At 39.0% G+C, this 20,039-nt stretch overlaps 1 non-coding gene across 1 annotated transcript; it reads right to left on the bottom strand.

Moving 5' to 3' along the window:
- Nucleotides 1–9,884: 9,884 nt before the first annotated feature.
- LOC112793958 (small nucleolar RNA R71) lies at nucleotides 9,885–9,992 on the bottom strand. Its single transcript, XR_003198642.1, has one exon. It is a non-coding gene; the product is annotated as a small nucleolar RNA R71 (small nucleolar RNA).
- Nucleotides 9,993–20,039: the final 10,047 nt, after the last annotated feature.

Genomic DNA, 20,039 nt, shown 5'->3' with positions numbered 1-20,039 from the left:
CAATAAAGTGATGAAATGTAAATGACAAGAGTGTAAAGTGTTGAAACATAGATGACTGAATTGTAAATGGTGAATGGGTAATAGAAAAAATTAAAGAAAGCTATAAAGATTAGGGAAGATAAGAATAGGGAAAAATTCATTGGGATCAGGAGATGTTGCTCTCTTTGGATCAAATCTAGATCATCTCATCTTCAATCATGCAACTCATTGATCTCTTGGTAATCATGATTGATTGAACCCCAATTCCTTGGTGATTCAATCTCTCAAATCTTGATAATCAGCTAATTCCTTTGTCTAATTGCTTATGAAGGGAGATAAGCTTGGTCCCTGATTATACCACACATCCTCATAGATCCAAATAATGGGAGGATTTTATGTCACCATATCCAATCCCAAAATCCAGATCTACTCAAGTGTGAGAAGGGATTTCAAGCATGGTTTCATATTTCCTTTTCCAAGGTTCCCATGAAACCCAATTTGCATTCAATCTCTTTTCCAAGATGATTGAACACTAAGCATGAAGAACGAAATTCCTTCTAGTAAATCAAAAAGAGATGAAAAGAAGGAGAAAGTCACAATCATTAATCCATCAAGTACAATAGAGCTTCCTCTTCCAATGAGAGGGAGTTTAGCTATTCATAGCTTAGAGAAAAGTACAAGAGACAGAAGAAGATGAAGTGAAGTAAAACTAAAACTAATTCCTACCACTAGCCAACCCAACAAACCAACCCCTTTTTCAATACCCTCAAGGGGTATTTATACTACTCCTATTACTAAAAATGAAAATTACTATCAAATTGAGACATTTTCCTGGCGTGTGAGCGGCATGCCATGCCCAGCTCCTCAGATTGGCTTGGCATGCCACCCCTGGCTTCCAGGTGGCACGCTCTCCTTGTGCAGCTAGCTTGACGTGCCACGCCTTCGAACTCAAGTGGCACACCCATTTTGATTTCTCTCTTCTTCCTCTCTGAAAACATGAACTAGTGTGGTATGCCCAGAATTGGCGTGCCACGCCTTCAGCAAAGCCCTCCTTCTCCTCTTCTGGTTAATATAACTGGTGTGCCACACCCTTATTGAACTCTTCATCATCCTTCTCTAGAAAGTAAAACTGGCGTGCCACGCCCTCAATGGTACAAGATCATCCCTCTATGGTCCAGTGACCTGGCGTGCCATGCCCAAGATTCAAGTAACACGCCCATGGTGCGAGCAAGGTTGGCGTGCCACGCCCCAAGTATCAAGTAGCACGCCCATTGTCATTGTGCCTTGGCGTGCCCATGCCTAAAATCCCATGTGGCATGCCTTCGAGGAAGCTTTGTCTCTTCTTCTCTGGAGAATTGTACTAGTGTGCCATGCCTTCGATCTGGTGTGCCACGCCTTCATTGGAACTTCACATGTCCTCTCTGGTCAAATGAACTGGCGTGCCACACTCAGACCCAAGTGGCAAGCCCATAGTGATATTGAAGGCTCATGAGCTTGGCGTGCCACGCCTTAAGTCTCAAGTGGCACGCCCATATTGATGCTTCCTCCATTCTCCTCTGCTTAGTTGTGCTGGTGTGCCACGCCTTCTACCTGGCGTGCTACGTCCATTGTAAAAGATGAGGTTGGCGTTCCACGCCCTTTGTAAGTCTTCAAGGATCCTTCTCTGGAGTTTGTAGTTGGCGTGCCACACCTGGCCTTGGCGTGCCACACCCATTGTAACCCTTCATGGAGGCTCCTCTAGTAGATGTAACTGGCGTGCCATGCCATGCCCATTGTGATTCATCATGGGTTCTCCTTTGGAAGCAATAGCTGGCGTGCCACGCCCTACTCTGGGTGCCACGCCCTACTCTGGCGTGCCCCGCCCATAGAAGCTCTTTGACTTTGCTCTCTGGACTTGATAGCTGGCGTGCCACGCCCATTCAGATTGTTGGCATTTGCACCAAGTGGCACGCCCACTACTCATGCCCAGCTTATTTTTCCTGCTTTCTTCCTCTTTTGTTGCTATTTTCACTTGAAATTCAAACAAGGTCCCTTTCAAATCAATGTACCATAAAATTCATCATTTAGTTCATGTAATTGCATAAATTGAATGAGAATTTTCCACATCTATGGTCATTTTAAATAAGAGAAAGAGGTAGATGATGCAAGTCATCACGAGGGCACAAAGTTTGTATTTTGATGATAATGAGGAAGTGTGTGTGTTGAACGAGGTGGAGTATGGGTATAAGCTAATGGGCCTTAGGCACAATTGCAGCCCAGTCTGTTTGCTAAGCCCATTGGCACAACTTTTGGCCAAAACCTTTAAGATTAGCATTTTAATGTGCGTTTTAATTATTTTTACCATCTTAATTACAAATTTTAACTTTTTAATCCTTTCTCACTCATAATTAATTTTCTCAACTGCAGTATTAAACAAGTCTCAGCCAGTATTACTGGTCAAATTTTTAATGCGTGATTTTTACGCAGAACACTATGTTTTTTTACTCAGAAAAATTCACTGAGTCTAAATATCATATTTAAATTGTCAAATTTTGATTGCTAAATTTTCTAACCATTTTTGCCCATATTTAATTAATTACTTAATTAATACAGTTTGATTGGATTTTACATCCTACCCACCTTATTTAAAATTTTGTCCTCAAAATTTGGTCCACAAAAAAAAACTAAACTTAGGCTAAATCACCATTGAAGGTTTCCTCAAATTCAACCAAACTCACACTATTCATCCTACCATTTAACGTCAATTTAAATACTTAATCACCTCCGTCATTGTAATACCATATCTTTTACCACCTCAGATTGTACTAAAAGTCCGAGTGCTACTTTTATGACCTTCTTTTATGTTACTAAAATAACCCTTTAAAACAAACTTTCAATTTTGATTCTATTTGAACTCAGTAGCGAAAAATTTATGAGACAATTTATTTTTGTCTCATGAATATCAAAAAATAGAACAGAGCAGGGAAGAGAGAAGCTGACACCATCATGTATCCTGGTTCAGTTACCTTGTGCAATACAACCTACATCCAGTCTCCACCACAACAGTGGTGGAATTTCCACTATAGTTAAACTATTACATACACCAATTCCATAGGATTGACACAATTCTTTCACTCTCAAGTTCTAACCTAACTTGACTTGGTTATGCTAATACCTAACTATTCTCTCTTAGTGCTCACCCAACTAAGAAAGGGATACCTCACATGTACAAGATACAAGAACAGACTTAACCTAAAGAAATCTGAAATAACTCTAGGCTTTTCACTATTGTGTGTCTCTCTGCCTTTTTTCTCTCTTACGCTCTTTCAATGACTCACTCATTTAGCCTTTTACCTCAAGAAATTACAGAAAGATAAACATTGAAAAGAAAAAAATACATTCTGTAAAACATGAAGGAGATTGACTCTTCAACAGCCTATTTGCTATGTGATAAACCAAATTTGCTACCCTCTGATTCAGTTCTTCATTCTCGCAGAACGCTCCTTTGACTAGGAAGCACTGTCCAAGTAGATGAACTTCTTCAGAGAGCTCTTCTTAGAACATACACCTCAAGAACATTGGTTATCTCTCCTTAGCTTCTAAATGATGAACCAACTTCTTTTGTATCTCCTTACATGTTGCTGAGTTGCTCTCTCCTATGTCAACTCTCGAGCTTTGTGCTTCACCAACTCACCTTCTCACTTTTTCCCATTAATCCTCAAAATAGGAACTTTGGTTCTGACATTCTCTTGTTGACTGAAAGCCACAAGACAGCAGAAACACATATTTTCAATGGTAAGCCCAGATCTTGGCCATTAAAAAATAACTTGGTCCCCAAGACAAATTTATTATCGTAGATTCACAGCAGTGTTGATCAGAGATTACTTTCTTTATTTATCCCAATTTGGAGTGATAGAGAGTTGGGGAAGAGGAGAAGAAATGAGTTACCTTTAACCTTTGACTAAGCTTAATTTGGTTTGATTTTGCTGATTTGACCTCAACCTTTCTTGCCTAACCTTCTCTTTCTTTCTTCTTCTGTGAATAGCTTAGGAACTAAGCACTCTCTCACTTATGTGATTTCTTACCTAGAGGAAAAAAGCGAATGTTGCTTTTGGTGAAAGCAAATGGAGGGATTTGCTTGCTAACGGGCTTGGATCGGATATACATAAATCAACCTATTTGATTTCTTTGGCTCAGCTGGTTTTATTTCTTTGAATCCTTTTGGGCTTCCTTTGTTTGTATAGCCCATCAGCCTTGTTTTTGTTTTCAATCAAATTGGGCTGCCTTAGTGTATTAATTTTGGCCTGCAACACTAAACCCAAATAATCAAAACTAATTGGGTAATTAACCCAATAATTCAACGTTTGTTATCATCAATTATATTAGTTAATTTCTTAACTCAACAATCTCCTCCTTGATGAAAAACATAATTAAGCTTTAACCAAAAGGAATTGAATTTTAGTAGAGTTGAGAAACTTCCCTTTGAACGATGTTTCTTACTTATGTGTTGCTCCCCCTTTCCTTTTCAAGAGTAGCTCCCCCTAGATTTCTGCTCTTCTTTTTGTTACTGTCTACATTATACTTATAGAAAGCACAATAAAGATCTACACAACTTTATCTTGACTAAAGGAGATAACACAATCAACACCTCAAATCCAGCCCAATACTGAAGATATTATGTCAGCAACAAAAACAAAGCATCAAGTTTAATCAAGGGGACACCAGCAACATATCATATACAACAAGTTCCAATTTTCATGCCAAAAGATCACAATAGTAGCAAAAATTGCAAATCAAATTTTCATGCCAAAGCCATTGTGATACCAGCAATAAAAAAAGCACAAAAAAATTCAGTAGCAGCAATTAAATTTACCCAAAAAATTCAAAAAATTCACTGCTCATGCTATTACTCCCCTTTTTGTCATCAAGGGTGGAGCATGGTCAACATCAGGTAAAATCTGCACCTTAAAACCTGCAAGAAAGTGTTAATGCACAAGCTAAAAACACCAAATTAGTTTAAAGTTGTTAAGGTATTACAGTCATCCGAAATAACAAAAGTAGTCCAAAAGTAACAAGAAACAGTTTTCATGAGACAAAAGTGAGCAGACAGCAGCAGCTTCATGAGACAAATCTAGGCATCTGAACCAGTTTCCTCCGAATCAGCTTCCTCTTTAGCATCAGTGGCATGATCTTCATCTTGTTGAAGGTTGTCAATGAACTTCATGAATACAGCCACTCTATCCCTTGATTTTCAGAGGAAATTCTCATGCTTGCTTGCTAGCTTCCTTTGTTCCTTACTCATGGCAATCATGTGATTGGATTGTAAGATAAACTCTTGGACTACATCTCTAACAACATTGAACAGAACAGATTTTTGTCCAGTGGAGATGGAGGTTCCCTCGGTGGAAGGAGGAGAAGAATCCTCACAAATGAACTCATCATCTACTCTCTCAGAACAAGTTGGTCCTTTTTGCTGTTTCACTGAACCACCCCCTTTTAGATATGAATGTCTGTTTTCATAATCCTCATTTGACAAGTCAACACCAAAATGCTCAAAAATACAAGTTAGAAACATGCAATAAGGAAGGGCTTTGTCTTTCTCACTTCTAATATAGTCAAACATGTATCTAACCATCAAATAAGCAAATGAAATTTCTGTTTTAGTGAGCAGGGCATATAAAACAAAAGTGTCAGTATAAGAAACCCTTTGATATGAACCACTTTGAGGTAGTATGATGTGGTTGACAATTCGGTGCAACTGAGCACGTTCATATCCTAGGGCTTTGTGAGTGAGTGTAATGCCCTCAATCAAAGAAACATGTTCACAAATATGAGCCAAGGCATCATTGAGGGAAATACCAACTCCTTCATCCCACTTAACAGAGGTATAAGCACAAACCCCAACATCAGTATATTTTAACGAATCACTGATTGTTTCATTATTTAAAACAATATCTTGGCCCTTGACATAAGAATGCACACTGCCCTCATGATATGTCATGTTTGCATAAAACTCTTTGACCAAAAGAGGATACACAGGCTTTTTGATGTTAAAAAGGTGATTCCAGTCTAAAAATTCCAAAATTTCAACATATTGAAAACCTTTCTTTTTCAGGTTTGGCAAATCAGCAAGAAAAGAGGGACATAGGGTACGGTACTTACTAACTCCTTCATGAAGTGATTATTCAAGGCAGACTGATGAGAGGATAATTTGTACGCTTTTTGGCATTGTTTTTAGTATGTTTTTAGTATGTTTTAGTTAGTTTTTAGTATATTTTTATTAGTTTTTAGTTAAAATTTACTTTCTTGGACTTTACTATGAGTTTGTGTGTTTTTCTGTGATTTCAGGTATTTTCTGGCTGAAATTGAGGGACTTGAGCAAAAATTTGATTCAGAGACTAAAAAGGACTGCAGATGCTGTTGGATTCTGACCTCCCTGCACTCGAAGTGAATTTTCTGGAGCTATAGAAGTCCAATTGGCGCGCTCTCAACGGCGTTGGAAAGTAGACATCCTGAGCTTTCCAGAAATGTATAATAGTCCATACTTTGCTCGATATTTGATGGCCCAAACCGGCGTTCCAAATCAGCTCAAAACTGCCCGGCGTTAAACGCCGGAACTGGCACAAGAATGGGAGTTAAACGCCCAAACTGGCACAAAACCTGGTGTTTAACACCAAGAAGAGTCTCTACACGAAAATGCTTCAATGCTCAGCGCAAGCACACACCAAGTGGGCCCGGAAGTGGATTTTTATGTCATTTACTCATCTCTGTAAACCCTAGGCTACTAGTTCTCTATATATAGGACCTTTTACCATTGTATTTTCATCTTTAGATCTTTGAATCTTTCGATCACGTTTTGGGGGCTGGCCTCTCAGCCAAGCCTAGACCTTGTTCTTATGTATTTTCAACGGTGGAGTTTCTACACACCATAGATTAAGGTGTGGAGCTCTGCTGTACCTCGAGTATTAATGCAATTACTATTGTTCTTCTATTCAATTCAGCTTATTCTTGTTCTAAGATATTCATTTGCACCCAAGAACATGATGAATGTGATGATTATGTGACACTCATCATCATTCTCACTTATGAACGAGTGCCTGACAACCACTTCTGTTCTACAAGCAAACAAGGCTTGAATGTTTATCTCTTGGATCCCTTGATCGGAATCTTCATGGTATAAGCTAGAATTGATGGCGGCATTCAAGAGAATCCGGAAGGTCTAAACCTTGTCTGTGGTATTCTGAGTAGGATTCAATGATTGAATGACTGTGACGAGCTTCAAAGTCGTGATTGTGGGGCGTTAGTGACAGACGCAAAAGAATCACTGGATTCTATTCCGACGTGATCAAGAACCGACAGCTGAATAGCCGTGCCGTGACAGGGTGCGTTGAACATTTTCACTGAGAGGATGGGAGGTAGCCACTGACAACGGTGAAACCCTACATACAGCTTGCCATGGAAAGGAGTAAGAAGGATTGGATGAAGACAGTAGGAAAGCAGAGAGACGGAAGGGACAAAGCATCTCCATACGCTTATTTGAAATTCTCACCAATGAATTACATAAGTATCTCTATCTTTATCTTTATGTTTTATTCATCATCCATAACCATTTGAGTTTGCCTGACTAAGAGTTACAAGATAACCATAGCTTGCTTCATACCAACAATCTCTGTGGGATCGACCCTTACTCACATAAGGTTTATTACTTGGACGACCCAGTACACTTGCTGGTTAGTTGTGCGAAGTTGTGATAAAGAGTTGGGATTACAATTGTGCGTACCATGTTGATGGCGCCATTGATGATCACAATTTCGTGCACCAAGTTTTTGGCGCCGTTGCCGGGGATTGTTGAGTTTGGACAACTGACGGTTCATCTTGTTGCTTAGATTAGGTATTTTTCTTCAGAGTTCTTAAGAATGAATTCTAGTGTTTCAAGGTGATGTTCTTATCATCACCAAAGCTGATTGATCTTCATCAATTTAGCTCTTGAATGTAATGTCCTGCTGAAGCTTTGCTAGCCATGTCTAATTCCTTTAGACTGAAGCTTTAGACTAACATTGCATGATTCCTGGAATTCTCATTAAGAATTTTGATATCTTTATTTTCTTTTCCACTTAATTTTCGAAAAAAACAAAAAAAATTTACAAAATCATAAAAACCAAAAAAATATTTTATATTTCTTGTTGGGTCTAGAGTCTCATTTTAAGTTTGGTGTCAATTGCATATTTCTGTTCTTCTTGCATTTTTCATGTGTCTTCAGTGATCTTCAAGTTGTTCTTGATGATTTACTTGCTCTGATCTTTAAATTCTCTTATCTTGATTGTTTTGTTGTTTATCATATGCATTCTCAACTTGTTAGTGTCAGTAGTATACAAACTTCTAAGTTTGGTGTCCTGCATGCATTGTTTATTTGATTTTAGTTGCATTTTGATTATTCCTCATTATTAAAAATTCAAAAATATTTTTAATTTGTGTCTTTTCAAGTCAATAATACAGAGATTTGAAGATTCAGAACATACAGCAGAGGAATTACACAGAAAAAGCTGGGCGTTCAAAACGCCCAGTAAGGAAGGCAAACTGGCGTTTAAACGCCAGCCAGGGTGCCTGGCTGGGCGTTTAACGCCCAAAAGGGTAGTGCTTTGGGTGTTAAATGCCAGAATGTGCACCATTCTGGGTGTTTAACGCCAGGATGGCACAAGAGGGAAGATTCTGTTTTCAATTCAAATTTTTTTCAGGTTTTCAATTTTTTTCAAAATCAAATCTTTTTCAAATCAAATCTTTTCAATCAAATCTTTTTCAAAATCAATTTCTTTCCATTTTCAAAAATACTTGCTATCAATTAATGATTTGATTCAACATTTCAAGTATGTTGCCTTTTCTGTTGAGAAAGGTTTAAATGTTTGAATCATATCTTTTCTTGTTAGCCAAGTCATTAATTTTTAAAATCAAATCTTTTTAAATTGTTTTTCAAATCATATTTTCTCAATCACATCTTTTTAAAACCATAACTTTTCAATCATATCTTCCTAATCACATCTTTTTCAAAATAGTTTTCAATCATATCTTTTTAATTTCTAATTTCAAAATCTTTTTCAAAAATCACTTGATTTCTTTTCCACCCTTGGTTTTCGAAAATCAATTAGTGTTTTTCAAAATGTTTTAAAATCCTTTTAATTTATTTTCAAAAATTTCTTCCCCTCTTTTCACATCCTTCTGTTTATGGACTAACACTCATCCTTAATGCATAATTCGAACTCCATCTTTCATTGATAAGTTCGAATTTTCTACCTCTTCCTTCTATTTTTCTTTTCCTCTGACACCTTAAGGAATCTCTATACTGTGACATAGAGGATTCCATGTTTTCTTGTTCTCTTCTCTTTCATATGAGCAGGAGCAAAGACAAAAGCATTCTTGTTGAGGCTGACCCTGAACCTGAAAGGACCTTGAAGCGAAAGCTAAGAGAAGCTAAGGCACAACTCTCTGTAGAGGACCTAACAGAAATCTTCAAAGAAGAAGAACCCATGACAGCCGAAAACAACAACAATGCCAACAATGCAAGGAAGGTGCTGGGTGACTTTACTGCACCTACTCCCGACTTCTATGGGAGAAGCATCTCTATCCCTGCCATTGGAGCAAACAACTTTGAGCTTAAGCCTCAATTAGTTTCTCTAATGCAACAGAATTACAAGTTTCATGGACTTCCATTGGAAGATCCTCATCAGTTTTTAGCTGAGTTCTTGGAAATCTGTGACACTGTCAAGACTAATGGGGTTGACCCTGAGGTCTACAGACTTATGCTATTCCCTTTTGCTGTAAGAGACAGAGCTAGGACATGGTTGGACTCACAAGCTAAAGAAAGCCTGAACTCTTGGGAAAAGCTAGTCAATGCCTTCTTGGCAAAGTTCTTTCCACCTCAAAAATTGAGTAAGCTTAGAGTGGAAGTCCAAACCTTCAGACAGAAGGAAGGTGAATCCCTCTATGAAGCTTGGGAAAGATACAAACAATTAATCAGAAAGTGTCCTTCTAACATGCTTTCTGAATGGAGCATCATAGGTATCTTCTATGATGGTCTGTCTGAACTGTCCAAGATGTCTTTGGATAGCTCTGCTGGAGGATCTCTTCATCTGAAGAAGACGCCTGCAGAAGCTCAAGAGCTGATTGAAATGGTTGCCAATAACCAATTCATGTACACTTCTGAAAGGAATCCTGTGAACAATAGGACGAATCAGAAGAAAGGAGTTCTTGAAATTGATACTCTGAATGCCATATTGGCTCAGAACAAAATATTGACTCAGCAAGTCAATATGATTTCTCAAAGTCTGTCTGGAATGCAAGCTGCACCAGGCAGTACTAAGGACGCTTCATCTGAAGAAGAAGCTTATGATCCTGAGAACCCTTCAATGGAAGAGGTGAATTACATGGGAGAACCCTATGGAAACACCTATAATCCTTCATAGAGAAATCACCCATATCTCTCATGGAAGGATCAACAGAGACCTCAACAAGGTTTCAACAACAATAATGGTGGAAGAAACAGGTTTAGCAATAGCAAGCCTTTTCCATCATCTTCTCAGCAACAGACAGAGAATTCTAAGCAAAACCACTCTGACTTAGCAACCATGGTCTCTGATCTAATCAAAACCACTCAAAGTTTCATGACTGAAACAAGGTCCTCCATTAGAAATTTGGAGGCACAAGTGGGACAGCTGAGTAAGAAAATTACTGAACTCCCTCATAGTACTCTTCCAAGCAATACAGAAGAAAATACGAAAGGAGAGTGCAAGGCCATCAGCATGGCCGAATTTGGAGAGGAGGAAGAGGCAGTGAACGCCACTAAGGAAGACCTCAATGGACGTCCACTGGCCTCCAATGAGTTCCCTAATGAGGAACCATGGGAATCTGAGGCTCATAATGAGACCATAGAGATTCCATTGGACTTACTTATGCCATTCATGAGCTCTGATGAGTATTCTTCCTCTTAAGAGGATGAGTATGTCACTAAAGAGCAAGTTGCTAAATACCTTGGAGCAATCATGAAGCTAAATGACAAGTTATTTGGTAATGAGACTTGGGAGGATGAACCCCCTTTGCTCACCAAAGAACTGGATGACTTGTCTAGGCAGAAATTACCTCAAAAGAGACAAGATCCTGGGAAGTTCTCAATACCTTGTGCCATAGGCACCATGACCTTTAAGAAGGCTCTGTGTGACCTAGGGTCAAGCATAAACCTCATGCCTCTCTCTGTAATGAAGAAGCTAGGGATCTTTGAGGTGCAAGCTACAAAAATCTCACTAGAGATGGCAGACAATTCAAGAAAACAAGCTTATGAACTTGTAGAGGATGTTTTGGTAAAAGTTGAAGACCATTACATCCATGCTAATTTCATAGTCCTAGAGACTGGGAAGTGTATGGATGAATCCATCATCCTTGGCAGACCCTTCCTAGCCACAGCAAAGGCTGTGATTGATGTGGACAGAGGAGAATTGATCATTCAAGTGAATGAAGAATCCTTTGTGTTTAAGGCTCAAGGATATCCCTCTATCACCATGGAGAGGAAGCATGAAGAGCTTCTCTCAAAACAGAGTAAAACAGAGCCCCCACAGTCAAACTCTAAGTTTGGTGTTGGGAGGCCACAACCAAATTCTAAGTTTGGTGTTGGACCCCCACATTCAAACTCTAAGTTTGGTGTTGGGAGGTTCCAACATTGCTCTGAGCATCTGTGAGGCTCCATGAGAGCCCACTGTCAAGCTACTGACATTAAAGAAGCGCTTGTTGGGAGGCAACCCAATGTTATATTTTATCTATTTTCCTTTGTTATTTTATGTTTTCTGTAGGTTGATGATCATGAGAAGTCACAAAATCAGTTGAAAAAGCAAAAACAGAATGAAAAATAGAAAGAAAAATAGCACACCTTGGAGGAAGACCTTGCTGGCGTTTAAACGCCAGTAAGGGTAGCAAATGGGCGTTTAACGCCCAGTCTGGCACCATTCTGGGTGTTTAACGCCAGAAAGGGGCACCAGACTGGCGTTAAACGCCAGGAAAGGGCAAGAAGTTGGCATTAAACACTAGAAATGGGCACCAGCCCGGCGTTTAACGCCAGAATTGGCACAGAGAGCATTTTTGCTCGCCACTTGGTGCAGGGATGACTTTTCCTTGACACCTCAGGATCTGTGGACCCCACAGGATCCCCACCTACCCCACCACCCTCTCTCTTCTTCTTCACCCATTCACCAATCACCTCAACACCTCTTCCCCAAAAACCCCTCACCTATCAAATCCCATCTTTCTCTTCACCACTCACATCCATCCTTTATAAAACCTCACCTACCTCACCACTCAAATTCAAACCACTTCCCCTGCCAAACCCACCCTTCCATAACCGAACCCTACCCTTCTCTCTACCCCTATATAAACCCATCTTCACTCTTTCATTTTCACACAACCTAAACACTACTTCTCCCCCTTTGGCCGAACCACAAAGCCATCTCCATCTCCTCTATTTCTTCTTCTTCTACTCTCTTCTTTCTTCTTTTGCTCAAGGATGAGCAAATCTTTTAAGTTTGGTGTGGTAAAAGCATTGCTTTTTGTTTTTCCATAACCATTTATGGCATCCAAGGCCGGAGAAACCTCTAGAAAGGGGAAAGGGAAGGCAAAAGCTTCCACCTCTGAGTCATGGGAGATGGAGAGATTCATCTCAAGGGTGCATCAAGACCACTTCTATGAAGTTGTGGCCTTAAAGAAGGTGATCCCCGAGGTCCCTTTTAAACTCAAAAAGAGTGAATATCCGGAGATCCGACATGAGATCCGAAGAAGAGGTTGGGAAGTTCTTACCAACCCCATTCAACAAGTCAGAATCTTAATGGTTCAAGAGTTCTATGCCAATGCATGGATCACCAAGAACCATGATCAAAGTGTGAACCCAGACCCAAAGAATTGGCTTACAATGGTTCGGGGGAAATACTTGGATTTTAGTCCGGAAAATGTAAGGTTGGCATTCAACTTGCCCATGATGCAAGGAGAAGAACACCCTTACACTAGAAGGGTCAACTTTGATCAAAGGTTGGACCAAGTCCTCACAGTCATTTGTGAAGAGGGCGCCCAATGGAAGAGAGATTCAAGAGGAAAGCTGGTTCAATTAAGAAGGCATGACCTCAAGCCCGTGGCTAGAGGATGGTTGGAGTTTATCCAACGCTCAATCATTCCGACTAGCAACCGGTCCGAAGTTACTATAGACCGGGCTATCATGATTCATAGCATCATGATTGGAGAGGAAGTAGAAGTTCATGAGGTTATAGCCCAAGATCTTTATAAGGTGGCGGACAAGTCCTCTACCTTGGCAAGGTTAGCCTTTCCTCATCTCATTTGTCACCTTTATTATTCAGTTGGAGTTGACATAGAGGGAGACATCCCCATTGATGAGGACAAGCCCATCACTAAGAAAAGGATGGAGCAAACAAGAGATCCCACTCATCATGAAATCCCTGAGATGCCTCAAGGGATGCACTTTCCTCCACAAAACTATTGGGAGCAAATCAATACCTCCCTAGGAGAATTGAGTTCCAACATGGGACAACTAAGGGTGGAGCACCAAGAACATTCCATTCTCCTCCATGAAATTAGAGAAGATCAAAGAATCATGAGAAAGGAGCAACAAAGGCAAGGAAGAGACATTGAGGAGCTCAAGCACTCCATAAGATCTTCAAGAGGAAGAACAAGCCGCCATCACTAAGGTGGACCCGTTCTTTAATCTCCTTGTTCTTTATTTTTCTGTTTTTCGAAAAAATCATGCTTATGTTTATCTATGTTTGTGTCTTATGATCATTAGTGTCTTAGTGTCTATGCCTTAAAGTTATGAATGTCCTATGAATCCATCACCTTTCTTGAATGAAAAATGTTCTTAATTGAAAAAGAGAAGAATTGCATGAATTTTAAATTTTATAACAGATTAATTATTTTGATGTGGTGGCAATACTTTTGTTTTCTGAATGTATGCTTAAACAGTGCATAAATCTTTTGAATTTGTGTTCATGAGTGTTGGCTCTTGAAAGAATGATGAAAAAGGAGACATGTTACTGAGGATCTAAAAAATCATAAAAATGATTCTTGAAGCAAGAAAAAGCAGTGAATACAAAAAACATGAAAAAAAGAGACGAAAAAAAAAAGGGAGAAGGAGAAAAAGAAAGAAAAAGAAAGAAATAAAAGTGTGATCCAAGGCAAAAAGAGTGTGCTTAAGAACCCTGGACACCTCTAATTGGGGACTCTAGCAAAGCTGAGTCACAATCTGAAAAGGTTCACCCAATTATGTGTTTGTGGCATGTATGTATCCGGTGGTAATACTGGAAGACAAAGTGCTTTGTGCCACGGGCAAGACTCATAAAGTAGCTGTGTTCAAGAATCATCATACTTAACTAGGAGAATCAATAACACTATCTGGATTCTGAGTTCCTATGGAAGCCAATCATTCTGAATTTCAAAGGATAGAGTGAGATGCCAAAACTGTTCAGAAGCAAAAAGCTAAAAGCCCCGCTCATCTAATTAATACTGATCTTCATAGATGTTTTTGGAGTTCATTGCATATTCTCTTCTTTTTATCTTATTTGATTTTCAGTTGCTTGGGGACAAGCAACAATTTAAGTTTGGTGTTGTGATGAGCGGATAATTTGTACGCTTTTTGGCATTGTTTTTAGTATGTTTTTAGTATGTTTTAGTTAGTTTTTAGTTAAAATTCACTTTTCTGGACTTTACTATGAGTTTGTGTGTTTTTCTGTGATTTCAGGTATTTTCTGGCTGAAATTGAGGGACTTGAGCAAAAATCTGATTCAGAGACTAAAAAGGACTGCAGATGCTGTTGGATTCTGACCTCCCTGCACTCGAAGTGAATTTTCTGGAGCTACAGACACCCAATTGGCGCGCTCTCAACGGCGTTGGAAAGTAGACATCCAGGGCTTTCCAGCAATGTGTAATAGTTCATACTTTTCCCGAGATTTGATGGCCCAAACCGGCGTTCCAAATCAGCTCAAAACTGCCTGGCGTTAAACGCCGGAACTGGCACAAGAATGGGAGTTAAACGCCCAAACTGGCACAAAAGCTGGCGTTTAACTCCAAGAAGAGTCTCTACACGAAAATGCTTCAATGCTCAGCCCAAGCACACACCAAGTGGGCCTGGAAGTGGATTTTTATGTCATTTACTCATCTCTGTAAACCCTAGGCTACTAGTTCTCTATATATAGGACCTTTTACCATTGTATTTTCATCTTTAGATCTTTGAATCTTTTGATCATGTTTTGGGGGCTGGCCTCTCAGCCATGCCTAGACCTTGTTCTTATGTATTTTCAACGGTGGAGTTTCTACACACCATAGATTAAGGTGTGGAGTTCTGCTGTACCTCGAGTATTAATGCAATTACTATTGTTCTTCTATTCAATTCAGCTTATTCTTGTTCTAAGATATTCATTTGCACCCAAGAACATGATGAATGTGATGATTATGTGACACTCATCATCATTCTCACTTATGAACGAGTGCCTGACAACCACTTCTGTTCTACAAGCAAACAAGGCTTGAATGTTTATCTCTTGGATCCCTTGATCGGAATCTTCATGGTATAAGCTAGAATTGATGGCGGCATTCAAGAGAATCCGGAAGGTCTAAACCTTGTCTGTGGTATTCTGAGTAGGATTCAATGATTGAATGACTGTGACGAGCTTCAAAGTCGTGATTGTGGGGCGTTAGTGACAGACGCAAAAGAATCACTGGATTCTATTCCGACATGATCAAGAACCGACAGCTGAATAGCCGTGCCGTGACAGGGTGCGTTGAACATTTTCACTGAGAGGATGGGAGGTAGCCACTGACAACGGTGAAACCCTACATACAGCTTGCCATGGAAAGGAGTAAGAAGGATTGGATGAAGACAGTAGGAAAGCAGAGAGACGGAAGGGACAAAGCATCTCCATACGCTTATCTGAAATTCTCACCAATGAATTACATAAGTATCTCTATCTTTATCTTTATGTTTTATTCATCATCCATAACCATTTGATTTTGCCTGACTAAGAGTTACAAGATAACCATAGCTTGCTTCATACCAACAATCTCTGTGGGATCGACCCTTACTCGCGTAAGGTTTATTACTTGGACGACCCAATACACTTGCTGGTTAGTTGTGCGAAGTTATGATAAAGAGTTGGGATTACAATTGTGCGTACCATGTTCAGTAGCAGCTGGGCGTTTCCCTTTTAATGAACTCGACTTTGATGACCCAAGTTTGGACGGAGGTTCCTTCGGAGGTGGAGTCAGCTTTGCTGAACGAGAGAAACTTGATGGGTTCTTAATACGAGCCATGGGATCAAACCGGGGAGGTGAGGTAGGAGGAGATGGAGACGGAGTGAAGGTTCGGTCCTAAGAGTGAGTTGATGGTTTTGGTTTTGCAGGAAGCTTGTATATCTTTTCACGTGGTGGCTTTTGTACAGTAGTTTTCTTCCATATTTGGGTGGTTTCTGGCTCAGAAAAAAGAGAGGCAATAAAGGTAGTGAAGGAAATCGAAGAGTTTGAGGAGGAGTTATAGAGGGAGAGGAAGAAGTATAGATTTAATTTTATTTAAAAATAAAATGGAAATTAATTTCAAAATTTAAAGAAAACCTTTTGGACAAAAAATGAGAAATAAACTAAAGTAAACATATCAACAAAAACAAAACAAAAAAAAACTCATGTAACATTCATATTGGGCCCAGAGGTGGTTTGGTTTAAGGAAACACATTGGACCACTCAGGTTTAGATTTTTGAAGTTGGCTTAGATAAATCTGCACGTGCAACAAGCCCAGAGAATGCTAATTGAAGAGAACGTTCTTCACTTGTCAATAATTGTCTCAAACCTGTTTTTGAGACAAAAGCTCCAACAGACACATCAGTAACTTTCAAACAATGAATCATATCTCAAAATCCCTAGACTAGTCCTAAGCATACAAAATCTGTCCTCAACTAGTGGTTTTGTGAAAATATCTGCTAATTGCTCCTCTGATTTAACAAATTGAATGCTAATATCCTCCTTTTGAACATGTTCTCTTATTGAGTGAAATTTTACTTCAATATGCTTAGTCCTAGAGTGCAAAATTGAATTTTTAGAAATATTAATGGCACTCATATTATCACACAACAAGGGAATATTTTCATCATTTAATTTGTAATCAGCAAGCTATGTTTTTAACCACATAAGCTGGGAACAACAAGAAGAAGTAGCTATACTCAGTCTCAACAGTGGATAAAGCCACTGTTGGTTGGTTCTTACTTGACCAAACATTCAAGGACTTTCCAAGGAAACAATATAAGCTTGTTGTGCTCCTTCTATCAACTCTATCACTGGCAAAATCTGCATCACAAAAACCAACTGTAGAAAAACCATCAATCTTAGGATACCAAAGACTAAAATTGGATGTGCAATGAACATATCTAATGATCATCTTAACTGTAGAAAGATGAGACTCTTTTGCTTTAGATCTTGAACACATTCCAACACTTTGCACAATATTGGGTCTAGAGGAACTTAAGTACATAAGAGAGCCAATCATTCCTCTATACCTAGTCTCATCTACATTTTTCTCAGTTTCTCCCTTGTCTAATTTTGAATTAGGATGCATGGGAGTTCCCATGGGTTTGGCATTTTCCATACCAAATTTCTTAACTAGTTCCTTGGCATACTTCTCTTGATGAATGAAAGTTCCATTTTCAGTTTGTTTAATTTGTAGCCCAAGGAAAAAATTAAGTTCACCCATCATACTCATGTCCAATTCAGTTGTCATGAGTTTTCTAAATTCAGTGCAAAGGGATTCATTGGCTGATCCAAAAATAATGTCATCAATATATATTTGGACTAGAATGAAAGAATCATTAGAATTCTTGATAAATAGAGTAGTGTCTATAGTGCCTCTTTGAAAACCATTTTTCAAAAGAAAAGAGCTAAGTCTCTCATACCAAGCTCTAGGAGCTTGTCTCAAACCATAGAGAGCTTTGGATAATCTGAAAACATGGTTGAAAAATTCTTTATTTTCAAAACCTGGTGGCTGCTCCACATACACTTCCCTATCTATCACACCATTTAAAAATTCATATTTCACATCCATTTGATATAATTTAAAACCATAAAATGCAACATAAGCTAAGAGAAGTCTTATGGCTTCCATTCGGGCAACAGGGGTGATAAACCCCAATTTTAGGATTTATCTTGTGTTGAATTTAGAGCATTTTGTCAACCTTTACTCACATTTATTCAATGAAATAGCATGGTTTTATGATTCTCCCTTAATTTGTGCTCAAGTGTGAAAACATGCTTTTATACCTTTAATTTGATGATTTTTATCTTCCTTTGATTCCACTAGATGCCTTGATGTGTTTGTTAGCGATTCAGATTGAATAGGGCTAGGAATGGATCAAAGGAGTTAAGAGAAAGCATGCAAAATGGAGAAATCATGAAAAGCCAAAGATTTGGGATGCGCCCATGGATGCGCACGCGTGCTAGACGCCCACGCGTGGATTGCGCAATACTCCAGGGATGCATACGCGTGCTGTGCGCGTACGCATCGATGCCGCACGTGACCTCTTTAGTGAAAACATGCCTGGCAATTTCTAAAGAGCTTTTGGCTCAGTTTGGAACCAACTTTGACGCCAAAATGCTTAAAAGGACCAAGGATTGAAGGGGAAAGAAGCTTGGGACATTGAGGAATTAGATCTAGTTTTAGAGTTTAGTTTTCTAGAGAGAGAAGCTCTCTCTTCTCTCTAGAATTAGGATTAGGATTAGGTTTAATTCTTCTCTAGATCTAGATTTCATTTATGCTTTGATTTACTTTTCCTTTGCATTCTCTTGTTCCTCTACTCTCCTTCTCTTTAGTTTTGTACTTTAATTTTTGTAATTCTTTACTTTGTTGTGGATCTATTTTGTTCCTTTTATTTTATTTTAATACAACTTGAGGTAATTCATGTTAATTGTGTTCCTTTGATTGTTGTTGTTAATTATTTGCATTTAATTGTTGTTAGAATTCATTCTTGTTGTCAACTTACTATTCTTTCCTTTTATGCCTTTCAAGTGTTTGATGAAATGCTTGGGAGGATGTTAGAGTAGAATTTTCTTCTCTTGGCCTAGGTAGAGTAATTCGTGACACTTGAGTTATCAAACTCTCTTGTTGATTGATGATTAGAGATTGCTAATTGATTTGAATGCCACTAAAGGTAGCCTTTCCTTAGGAGTTGGCTAGGACTTGTGGAATCAAGTTAATTCATTCAATTGACTTTTCCTCCATGGGTAGAGGTTAACTAAGTAGGAGCAATGGACAATTCTCATCACAATTGATAAGGATAACTAGGATGGCATTTCTAGTTCTCATACCTTACCAAGAGCTTTCTTAGTTGTTAGTTTATTTCCTTTGCCATTTATATTTCTTGTCTCTTAATCCCAAAACCCCCAAAATATACAAACTCATAACCGATAATAAGGACACTACCCTGCAATTCCTTTGAGAGATAACCCGAAGTTTAAATACTTCGGTTATTATGATTATTAGGGTTTGTTACTTGTGACAAACAAATTTTTGTATGAAAGAATTATTGTTGGTTTAGAGACTATACTTCGATGAGACTTCAATTGTGAAATTCTAGACCACACAAAAGTCTGATCATCAAGGGGCAAAGGATTCATCAAAGTCTATTCATTTTTCTTGGTCGTATCCTTGTGCCACTAGCCTTGCTTTGTTTCTTGCAATGCTACCATCCTCTCCTAACTTGTTCCGAAAAATTCACTTGGTGCCGGTCACTTTCTTTCCATTCAGACTTGGAACCAATGTCCAAACTTGGTTCTTCTCAAACTCATGAAGTTCATCTTCCATTGCCTTCACCCAAGAAGGGTCATCAAGGGCTTCCTTGACATTGTGAGGCTCCATTTGAGAGAGAAGGGCAATGTTTGTTCCTTCATTTGTCTTTCTAGTTGAAGACCGAGTTTTAACCCCATGAGAGACGTCCCCAATGACAAATTCCTCAGGACAATTCTTCAAGAATCTCTATTCGCGAGGTCTGATGGACTTAGAGGCAGATTC

The sequence above is a fragment of the Arachis hypogaea genome, chromosome 3 (genome assembly GCF_003086295.3).
Source record: "Arachis hypogaea cultivar Tifrunner chromosome 3, arahy.Tifrunner.gnm2.J5K5, whole genome shotgun sequence".
In the NCBI taxonomy this organism is placed as follows: domain Eukaryota; kingdom Viridiplantae; phylum Streptophyta; class Magnoliopsida; order Fabales; family Fabaceae; genus Arachis; species Arachis hypogaea.
The sequence above is the reverse complement of the archived record's forward strand: the minus strand, read 5'-3'. Positions and strand labels throughout refer to the sequence as shown.